We start from the raw sequence: 11,113 nt of genomic DNA, 5'->3' as shown, positions 1-11,113 counted from the left end.
CTTCAAGGGCCTAGCTAGCTATACGCGTCCTCCAAGGTAAAAAGTACTCCTACTAGTACTACAAAGTATACTACTAGTACAACAATGAAAGAGAAGGCGAGAGGGTTAAAAATGGAATACCTGGGTAGATGGTGACGGTCCCATCGTGGTAGATTGTGTGACCATGTTGCACATCAGTGGTACCATGGGTAACGACTGCTAAGGTAGTTGATCCCAATATGCCAAAGTCAGCTACAAGGTTCCAGGTTAGACCAAATCGCGGATGCAAATGCATATCCAGGATCGGCGACCTTATTTTGATCGGGGGATGACTGGTCCCTGCAAAATAATGGAGTACCGTTAGGGATGCAAATGATGGTTTGTGCATTCCATTTGTAATCTCCCGTACCATAGGATGGCAACCAGATGGAACAAGTCCCCTGGATTGTCACCGCGAAGATGCGGCCTAGATGGCGCACGACATCTTCGAACGTGTAGGGGTACAAATCTGCCGCCGCCAACATGCGCCAGCAGAGGCCGTTACTGCCTCTTGCATTGATGGCAATCCTTATGTCGAACACCGCGATGAGATAGTAATCGCCATAGCCGCGTCACTTTGTCGGCCGGTCCGCAATTGCTATCTTTTTCAATCTCATGTAGGCATCATCATACGTATTCAAGCCCAGCCAGTCCGGAAGGCCGATCCCAATGGTGGAGAAGGGGTCTACCGGAACGGCCACACTGTTGTGGATGTTGTGCAAAATGATGGTGGTATCCGGCCGGAGGTATGCAAGCCAATCTTTGTTGGCACCGACCCAGACCTATATATAAGACGGTGGGTAGCAGAGAAATTACGGGATGGAAATGGATTAACTAAGTACTACATGATCAAACTCCATTACTGACCTGCTCATCAGACAAAATCCGACTACCTCTCAACGTCGGCAGCTCTAGCGGAGTCAACGTGCAACCATGGCCAGGGAGCGGTGGACTGTTCGAAGGATTGTCCCATAGAAGAACCTTCTCCTCGAGGACGCATGGAAGACCAACAAGCATGGCCTTTTCCCAAGCCTGTTTAAGCAGTGTCTTGAAAAAGTTGGTGCAGTAAGCACCGAGTCTTGCGGCGGTGAGGACGTCGGAGCGGCGTGCGATTTCTCCCAGAGGATCGTCGTCCAAGGTCTCCCAGCCCCGACGAGGAGGAGAACCGCCTGGTGAATCCATGGGAGCAGCGACAAACTGCCTTCTCTTCGGGGGGAGGGGAACTAGCGAGGAGGAGATAAGAGCGTAGTAACCGCAGGGCCTTGTCCCTTCTAACTGTAGATCGTTCCTCAGCGAAGGGGTGACGCTATTATTTACTACTAGTACTAGCATTATGGAACGTTATGGGATTGCATTATACTGTAAATAAGAGCACTAGTAAGAAATTTTTGGCACTAGGTAGTAGTTTTTGGCGTGGGTTAAGAAATTTTGGGTATGTTTTTGCCATTTTTTGTACACGCCAACTAGTGTCAAAAAACGCCTTACATTATGTGACGGAGGAGTACGTACTCGTACTGTAGCAGTACTAGTACTACTTTTCTCAACTAGTAGTGCGATGTATTGTACTTCTAGTCTAGTCTAGTATAGTGCACCAGTTTTGAACTCTTGAATCTCAAGGCCAAGGAGCTACAGTTGGAAGTGGAGGGTACTACTGTTCTCTAGAACCATCGTTGTACTATCAATGCAGGGGAAGTACACCTGCGTAGTGGCCTAGTGGGTACTCTCGGTGCTCTATTCAGCCGCTCCTCTCACGTAGCTGGCCTACTCAGTCGCTCCTCTCACGCACACACTAGCAGCCTGTTTATCAGCGACGGTTACTGCGGGGGCAGAACATTTGAGTTATTTGATACAGCGAGACTAGGCTTTTCGCTTCCATTTGTGGAGGTGTAATGGATCTCGTAGAACTTTGTTAGTAGTTCCTTCTTTATGAATGAGATGAAGCAAAGCTTTTGCCTCCGTTTAAAAAAACACGTCAAGAGCAATTTCTTTTATAGTAGAGTCGATAATGGAGTGAAGTCCATGCGTGCAACGCCACAAGCTATAGAGTAGTAGTAGAGCACTTTACGTACAGAGCCATATTGCACAGTTCCCAATGCCCCGCCGGGCTTTTCCGGCTCCTCGGGCTTAATTGGGAGGCGCTAGTTTAAATATGCTACTAGCTGATGAGGAAGCTGCAAGCGAGGTGCGGCTAGGGAGAGCACGCGAGACACGGGATGCTGGGAAGGAAAACCCGTTCACGTGGCTAGGCTGTCCAGTGCACCCAGATTGTGGGGCCGCACGTCCGTTTGACTTCAAAACTCAAACTACCCATGTAAAATATTGGCTCGCAGCGAAGTGTAGTAGTACTATTTTTAAAAAAAGGCCGTCGTGCGTTCGGCCGGGATCGAACCCACAAAATGAGCTATACACTCCTGCGACCACTAGTAGTACTCGTTGGAGTACAACGCAACCTAGAATCGCCTTTTGTCGCTAGTAGTACGTACATTGTTCCTTACAAGAAACCCCTAAGGCTGGTCATAGTGGGGAGTAACTTAGACTAGTAACATACATATGTTACTAGTCTATGTTACCACCGTCAGGCTGGTCATAGTGGGGAGTAACTTAGACTAGTGTCATATGCATGACACTAGTCTAAGTTACTACCTTCATAATGCAAAATAACATGATAGTAGTATCATAGATGGCTTCATTTATTAGCTTGTAGACTCATCTTGTCTTGGGAAGCGCTATGTTACAGTAACATATTATGTTACCACCTCACATTAAATACTTTCCACATAAGCAAAAATTTCTTAGAGTGTGCTATGTTACTAGCTAAGTTACTCCCACTATGACTAGCCTCATAGTGGGGAGTAACATGTATGTAGTATCATGCAAACCATCATTTATTAAGATGTAGACTCATTTTGCCTTGGGATGTGTTATGTTACAGTAACATATTATGTTACTCCAACCATCTCTCTCCTCATTAAATACATGCCATGTAAGCAAATTTTTCTTGGGATGTGTTATGTTACTTGCTATGTTACTCCCACTATGAGCAGCCTAAGAGCATGGTTAATAGTATAGTTAGCTGCTGGCTATAAGCCAGTGCCATGTCATCTATAGCCCATCTTATAGCCAACATGTACAATAATAGATCAAAAGAGTGTATTACTTTTTTATTATGTGGCCCACTTCTCATTCTCACAAAGTGCCTAGGAGCACGTGCTAAAGCTGGCTCTTCACGAAGAGACCGCTTACCTTCTCTCTCCTCTTCTCTTTCCTCCAACTAAGCAGAAATATACTAGTTTATTTCTTATAGCCCGCTGACTCAGCTCTATTGTACTTGCTCTAATAATGCAAGAAACCACTAAAATGCCAAGAAACTACTACCACTTGCATACGTGGCAGACTTAAGATAAGACTACCTTATCAACCATTGTACATGCTCTTACCAACAAAAATCCTCGAGTGACCTCCTACCTCCGGCCCGTCCACCTAGTCATCCTCGGCCATGGGATGCAGCTACCGCCGCCGGCAGAAGGCGAGGTCAAAACCACCGGCGGTGCGGAGCCCATGTTGCGGCAGCCCGGATGCTAGCTCCGTCCGGTGCTCGCGGCCGCTAGCTAGCCAAGATAGCTCCGTCCAGCTGCTTGTCTGCACGGCAGCGCGGCGGCTTGCTCACGCGCGCCGCGCTAAGGCTAGCCATCTGGCTCAAGCGAAGGCCTGCGCGGCAGCTTGCTCACTCGTGAGTCATGCTCGGGCCAGCCTGCCAACCCGTGCAGAGGCCAGCGCGGCGTCCGGCCTGTCCGGCGGAGCGGCGGCCAACTCGCTCATCACCGGCGCCACAGATGAACACGCATCAGTACTATTTGAAGTAATGTTCAGGAAAAATAATGATTTGAGGGGGAATAACAGGATAGAAGGTCAGATGTGGGTCCCTCGTGTCAACGGTCAAACAAAATGTGTTGGTTTAAGCTGCCTCGTCAGCACGGACGTGTGGGCCAACCCTGTCATAAATGGGTTTAAATGAACCTAATCGGTAGGCGTACTAGGTAGTTTTTGGCGTGGATTAAGAAATTTTGGGTATGTTTTTGCTATTTTTTGTACAATAGATTCTTCCTAGGGCTGGTTGAAAGTGTTAGTTTTTTGTTAAATACTCTACATATTGTAAGTAGGAGTGAAAGTTAAGCTTTGGAAGCCAATAAGCAAGGCTAGTTACATAGTGCATATGTGTACATGATTGAAAGTAAATATCAACCATGAGTGACTAATATCTTGATGGAAAACTCGAAACTATGGAATACTAGGAAAAAAATGCATGGTTGGAAATACTAGCAATGTTCATGTCCATTGCAACGAATCATAATTAGAATAATACTTATTCACAAACTTGGTACAAGACACTCTAATTTTGATATACATATGTCACTAGAGATATATTATGTTTCAATTAGAATATATTCCTTGGGCTATTCTGGTGAGGTCAGGGAGGGATGTGGTTGGTTTTAAGATACTAATTATGGGTTTTTCTGTAAATTGGTAGAAAAGTGGGATGTTGGTGAGAAAAGGCAACAACTTACCTCACAATCATTAGATGTAGATCTAATGGTTAGAAACGACAGATGGCAGACACACCAGCATCACCAACTTAGTCTTGTGTAGGAGTACTAGCAAGATCCGTGCATTGCACAGAACATCAAGATGCATTTTTTTTATAAAACACTTGTTGTGATTGACCCTTGCGGGAGTAATCCCATGTGTAAAAACTAATGATATCTCGAGAAATATGAGATAAGGTGAAGAGGAGTGGGGTGTGGTGGTGGTTGGTGGTCGGACTGAGCGGAGGCATGGGGATTGACGACGCCGGCAGCGGCCATCGGGCCAGTTTGTTCCAGAGGCTTCCTTTCTTAATTGCTCAACAATGAGGTTTGTTGGAGATAAGGATGAACGAGGGAAGACCTTGTCTACAAATGTGGAGAGGGGTGCGGGTATCTTTTAGTTTAATTTCCATCCGTTAGATATATATCGGACGGTCTATATTGCAAGATGGCACACGTACCATCATCACCAACTTGGTTTTTTATAAGAGAAGAAATATAAGTATGGAGATACAAACGTATTATCTATACTTGCTTCCATAAACTAGCATCTACATTCTATTCAATGCCTCGGCATGTGGGGCCTTAGCACAATGACTTCTCGACTGTGTAAAACAAAGATTTTCCCGTCGCCGACAAGGAGGGGGTGACGGCGGCGCGCTTTTTGGCTTGCTCTAGTCCTAGTAGTCATACTAGGTGGTCTAAGCACATGTAGATTTATTCTTTTTCACGTCTCGTGTTCGCCGTACTGCCACGACTGTTGATGAATAGACGGTAAGTTATTCACGGGGAAACCCTTGTTGAGTGTGTTTGCGAGAGAGAGAGAGAGACAGTGTGCGTGTGTGATATGTTAGAGACCGAGGCAATGATAATAGATTCTTTGTGTCTATGTGTGTGGAGGATAGAGAGAGACATGTACATGGGGCTTTGTGTTGTGTAACATGGAGACACATATACATAATTAGAGAGTGAGTGTGTGAGATACACATGCGGACATGAGGAGAGATGAGGATCTAGATAAATGGGTGTTTGTGTGTGTCTGTGTGTGTTTGTGCACGCGTTTGTGTGTGAGAGGGAGAGAGTGTATGTGGAGTAGAGACACCACTGATGATGTAAACCTAGTATAAGGGAAGGGGGAATGGTGTGACATGTGTAGTATCGAGATAGCACGGGTGCGGGCGGGGGGAGCAGACTATTTGGAAGAGACATCGAGTGTGTGTGTGTGAGAGGGGTGTGAGAGCGAGAGAAAGAGAGGGCTATCGATGGAGAGAGAGAGAGAGAGAGAGGAAGAGAGGGGGCGAGAGGGGTTGTTTGTGTCCATAAATGGCGTATAGTTAGGGAGACAATGTTGATGTTGTCTGAAATTGGCCTATGAACGGAGACGCAAGGGAAGCGAGTCATCGTGTGTGTGATAGGGACTTCATGAGAGATCTAGAATAGATGGTGTAGAGAACAATGTGCGAAATCGAGAACGATTATACATTAGGGAGCTATGCAAAGAGTCACGACATATATGTATACAGGGAAGGAGCTGGGGCGGGTCCACATGTGGGAGAGATAGAAAGAGGAGAGTGGTGCACAAGGAGACAAAGTGTGCTTGTTTGCAGTGGGGGTGGTGTGTGAGGTGAGTGCGCGAGAACCACATAACTAGGGAAATAGACGTTTGGGGCGGCGTTTTGTGTGTATGGGAAATATACACTCTAAATAGTGCGTGTGCTTGGGTAAGAGAGATAGCGGGAGACCTAGAGAGCAAGGGAAGAGATGTGTGCATGCCCGAGAGACAAAGTGATAGAGACCTATGTTGGGGTCCGGACTTTACAAGAGAGAGGGGTGTTAATGTGCTCGTGTGTTGGTGTTTGGGGGAGAGAACGACTTCTCTATGTGTGTGTGGTGGTGGGGGGTTGACTTCAGATAAAGAGTGAGGTGTCTATATTTGAGGGACTTTAGCGTAATTGAGATATTGTGCACTCATGGTTGATCAATTTGTTTCACAGTTTGTACTATGAGATAACGATACTTTTGAACATGCGTGATATACCTTGATGTACCAGAATTACAAACCTAAGATTGGAATTTTGGAATTCGACTCCATAATTAGCTTTTGTAATTCATTTAAACGGAGGTACATTTTTTAAGCCGGGATTTCGTGATTTCAAATTCATATATCAAACCTAGAGATATACACATACGGGCATGTTCAAACTTTATAATCATCCACTTTATTCATACACATACACATTTTTGCTTTTGTCATCATATTTAGGATAAACACATTTGGAATTTTATTTGAATTGGACTGTATGATGGTATTTTCTTGTAGTAGCTCAATGATCCATATTTGAATTGAATGGACAATCTAAGTTTCGAGTTGGAGAGATTGATTTTCAAAACTTGCACATTTTTTTGGGGTGCAAAACAAACAAATTGTCGGCCATGATATCATAGTCGGCCGTACGAGAGCAGAATACTTATAATTTTAGGCGCCAAAAGCTTTCAAACTTCCCACTCACATCGAAATATCACGCGCCCGAAAGTTTAGCCCTGCGATATTCCTGTTTTACCCCAGCCACATGAACGGAAAAGGGCTGCTTTGGTAACTCCATTGTTTTTCCCTCTTTGCCCCCAACATTCTTCCCCAGAGCCCCTCCCCTTCCCCTCCCCGACCCCCCGAACCACGGCAAGCCAACGAATCTAGTCCTCCACCGCAGCGGTGGACCTCACACCCCACCGGATCTACCTTCCGCACTTTGGAACCCCCAACTGCCAACTCACCACTTCATCGGAGCCGCTTTAGCGACTGGCTTGTCCACCGCTCCAGATCTCCTTGACCGCCATCATGGTCCACCGCACCGGATCTGCTTAACCGGCACCCTCGTCCACCACAGCGTAGGCCCTTCACTGACTCCCTCCTCCACCCCTTTGCTGGCCCTTCATACAAGCCCTCGTCCGCCACAACAGATCCGCCTCACCGAATGCACTGTACAACGCGCCCGTCGAAGCCTTCGTCCACTGCACCGGACCCACTCCACGGATGCCATATTCAACTCCACCGGCCCTGCTTTACCGACGCCGCAGCCTCATCAGGTTATTTTGATTTGTACTTGAGGGAGTCCTGGATTAGGGGGTATCCGGACAGCCAGACTATAACCTTTGGCCGGACTGTTGGACTATGATGATACAAGATTGAAGACTTCGTCCCGTGTCCGGATGGGATTCTCCTTGGCGTGGAAAGCAAGCTTGGCGATACGGATATGTAGATCTCCTTCCTTGTAACCGACTCTGTGTAACCCTAGCCCCCTCTGGTGTCTATATAAACCGGAGGGTTTAGTCCGTAGGACACAACAACAATCATACCATAGGCTAGCTTCAAGGGTTTAGCCTCTCTGATCTCGTGGTAGATCCACTCTTATACTACCCATATCATCAATATTAATCAAGCAGGAGTAGGGTTTTACCTCCATCGAGAGGGCCCAAACCTGGGTAAAAATATCGTGTCCCTTGCCTCCTGTTACCATCCGCCTAGACGCACAGTTCGGGACCCCCTACCCGAGATCCGCTGGTTTTGACACCGACATTGGTGCTTTCATTGAGAGTTCCTCTGTGTCGTCATCGTTAGGCTCGATGGCTCCTTCGATCACCCATAGCGATGCAGTCCAGGGTGAGACTTTTCTCCCCGGACAGATCTTTGTATTCGGCGGCTTTGCACTGCGGGCCAATTCACTTGGCCATCTGGAGCAGATTGAAAGTTACGGCCCTGGCCATCAGGTCAGGTTTGGAAGCCTAAACTACACGGCCGACATCCGCGGAGACTTGATCTTCGACGAATTCGAGCCCCGGCCGAGTGCGCCGCACTGTCACGATGGGCATGATTTAGCTCTGCCGCCAAACAGTATCCTGGAGACCGCACCTGCAACCGCTCTGACCTTCAATTCGGATCCAATTGCGTCATCCGTGCGCGGGTGGTTAGACCCCGCCACGGAGGGAGCAGCCTCAGCGGCGACTGAGCCGAACACCAGCCTTACCCTTCACGAGGCCCGTGACTCCACATCGCCGGACTCTTCTCTGGACTCCGATCCACTCGCGCCCATACCAATCGAATCCGATTGGGCGTCGATCATGGAGTTCACCGCCACGGATATCTTTCAGCACTCGCCCTTCGGCGACATACTGAATTCACTAAGTTTTGTCTCCTTGTCAGGAGAGTCCTGGCCGGATTATGACTGGCAGGATTGGGATGCAGATGAAGAAGAAATTCGACGCCCACCCACCACCCACTTCGTAGCCACTGTCGATAATTTGACCGACATGTTGGACTTCGACTCTACAGACATCGATGGTATGGACGACGATGCAGGAGACGAACAGGAACCACTGCCCACAGGGCACTAGACAGCCACCTCATCCCACGATGTATACATGGTGGACACACCCAAAGGAAACGACGACGAAGAGCGGAAGGACGCAGCGAAGGATCGTTCCCTCGAAAAGCAGTCAAAGCGGCGGCGTAAGCGCCGCTCTAAACCCCACTTCGACAGAAACAGCAGTCACACAGACCCAGCCATAGAGCAGGGTGAGCCGGCGGATGACGAACATGGCATTGAACAACCGTCCGACCAGGGCAACACAGATAATCGAACCGAACAACCCATCTCCGGCGATAACAGTTCGGATGACCTCATGCCTGACAAGTGCCTGGAGCAGAAGAACCTCCACAACAGGCTCATCGCCACCACGCGTAGCCCGAAAAAGTAGAAGAGGAAGCTCAAGACTGCGGAAGATGCACTTAGAATCAAATGGAGCAAAGTACTCAACGTCGCAGACAAATACGGCGGCAGTCGCCACACAAAGAGCTACCCGAAGCGAAAGCTACTGCCTGAATTTGATGAGGAGGCCTTAGAGCCCCCGCAATCAAAAAACAAAGCAGCCATCCGGTCGGATAGACGACCTCATGGCCAATATAGAGCAGCAAATGACGCCGCACACAAGCTAGCACGCGATCCTCATGAGGACTCGCATCAAAAAGACGGCCCAACCAGATCTATCTACGGGCCAAGAAAGCACGCTCCAGCAAGCAACACAACAAAAATCCGAACACCACGGTACACCCAAATACATGGGTGCCGCTCACCCCCTATGTTTCACCGATGAGGTGCTGGACCATGAATTTCCAGAGGGATTCAAACCCATAAACATAGAGGCATACGACGGAACGACAGACCCTGGGGTCTGGATTGAGGACTACATCCTCCATATCCACATGGCTAGAGGAGACGACCTCCACGCCATAAAGTACCTACCCCTCAAGCTCAAAGGGCGAGCCCGGCATTGGCTTAAAGGCCTTCCCGAAAACACCACTGGAAGTTGGGAAGAGCTCGAGGACGCTTTTCGGGCAAATTTTCAAGGGACCTATGTCCGACCACCGGATGCAGACGATTTAAGTCATATAACTCAACAGCCCGGAGAGTCAGTCCGAAAGCTTTGGAACAGATTCCTTACTAAAAAGAATCAAATATTGACTGTCCGGACGCCGAAGCCTTAGCAGCTTTTAAACACAGCGTTCGAGACGAATGGCTCGCCAAACACCTCGGCCAAGAAAAGCCAAGAACAATGGCTGCATTAATAAGCCTCATGACCCGCTTTTGCGCAGGCGAGGACAGCTGGTTGGCAAGATGCAGCACCAGCGACCCAAGTACATCCGAAGTCAGGGACGGGAACGGGAAGCCACGACGCAGCAAAAACCAGCGCCGGAATAAGGAAAACAGCCCGAAGAGCATGGCGGTAAACTCCGCATTCAAAAGCTCTCGGCAGGGTCGGCAAAAGCTGCCTCTCAAAGATAACAGGGACGAACTTTCCAGCCTAAACAAAATTCTGGAAAAGATATGTCAAATCCACAGCACCCCTGGTAAGCCTGCAAATCATACTCATAGAGAATGTTGGGTCTTCAAGCAATCCGGCAAACTCAACGCCGAACACAAGGGGCTGGATACACCAAGTGAAGACGATGACGAACCCCACAAGCAAAACACTGAGGAACAGAAGAAAATCCCACAAGAAGTCAAAACAGTAAACGTGTTACACGTGACAAAGGGGAAAAACAAAGTGGCGCCCACAGAGATGCGTGCCCTGCGGCCTATCACAATAGAGTTCCGCCACTGGTTTTCCAAACCGATCACCTTCGACCATCGGGATTACTCTGCAAGTATCCAGCACGCGGGATGGGCAACCTTGGTGTTAGACCCAATAATTGACGGATTCCACTTTACACGAGTCCTGATGGACGGCGGCAGTAGTTTAAACCTGATATATTAGGACACAGTCCGCAAAATGGGGATGGACCCAACAAAAAGTAGCCATAGCAATACTTCCTTTAAAGGAGCAATGCCAAGCCCAGAGGCCCATTGCACGGGCTCCCTCCTACTAGAAGTTATGTTCGGCTCCCCCGATAACTTCCGTAGCGAAAAGCTAACCTTCCACATCGCTCCGTTTAAAAGCGGTTATCAAGCATTACTGGG

The sequence above is a fragment of the Triticum urartu genome, chromosome 3, assembly GCF_003073215.2.
Source record: "Triticum urartu cultivar G1812 chromosome 3, Tu2.1, whole genome shotgun sequence".
Taxonomy (NCBI): Eukaryota; Viridiplantae; Streptophyta; class Magnoliopsida; order Poales; family Poaceae; genus Triticum; species Triticum urartu.
Note: the sequence above shows the minus strand (reverse complement) of the source record.